This window comes from Pavona decussata, unplaced genomic scaffold (genome assembly GCF_977016875.1).
Source record: "Pavona decussata unplaced genomic scaffold, jaPavDecu1.1 SCAFFOLD_299, whole genome shotgun sequence".
NCBI lineage: Eukaryota > Metazoa > Cnidaria > Anthozoa > Scleractinia > Agariciidae > Pavona > Pavona decussata.
The window spans coordinates 117,031-117,500 of NW_028145696.1; positions in this window are offsets into that span (position 1 = coordinate 117,031).

A 470-nucleotide genomic window follows, 5' to 3' on the forward strand; every position below is an offset into this window, starting at 1 on the left:
TTCCGAAGTCTAAAAGCGGGTATGGATTCTATAGGCCAGCCCTGAAAACGACCCTGAAAAATTAAATTATATGGCATATTTTTTGATTTTATGGCATAATCTTTGACATAACGCTAAGACTATTGGCTTAGCGTTGTGTCAAAGATTACACGATGATTCGTCTTGTTTATGGTACAGATGGCTACGATGAAAATAAACTGCAAGTTCAATATCCGAATAATTCCCTATATGTGTTATGACTAAAACTAATACGGTAAATTTGTTTATTCTTCCAGGAAGTAGCTTATAATTTTTCTTTTTGTTGCTTTGAAATCAATCACGTTCTTTGTCGTAACAAAGCAGCAATATTCCTGATACAATGCCCCTTTATCACGGTATAAATGCACACAAGCTTGTCCCGAGGGGGAGGTGGGGGAGCGGAGTTGGTGGGAAGACACCCATATGAAAGTCACAGTGACGTTCGTCGAATG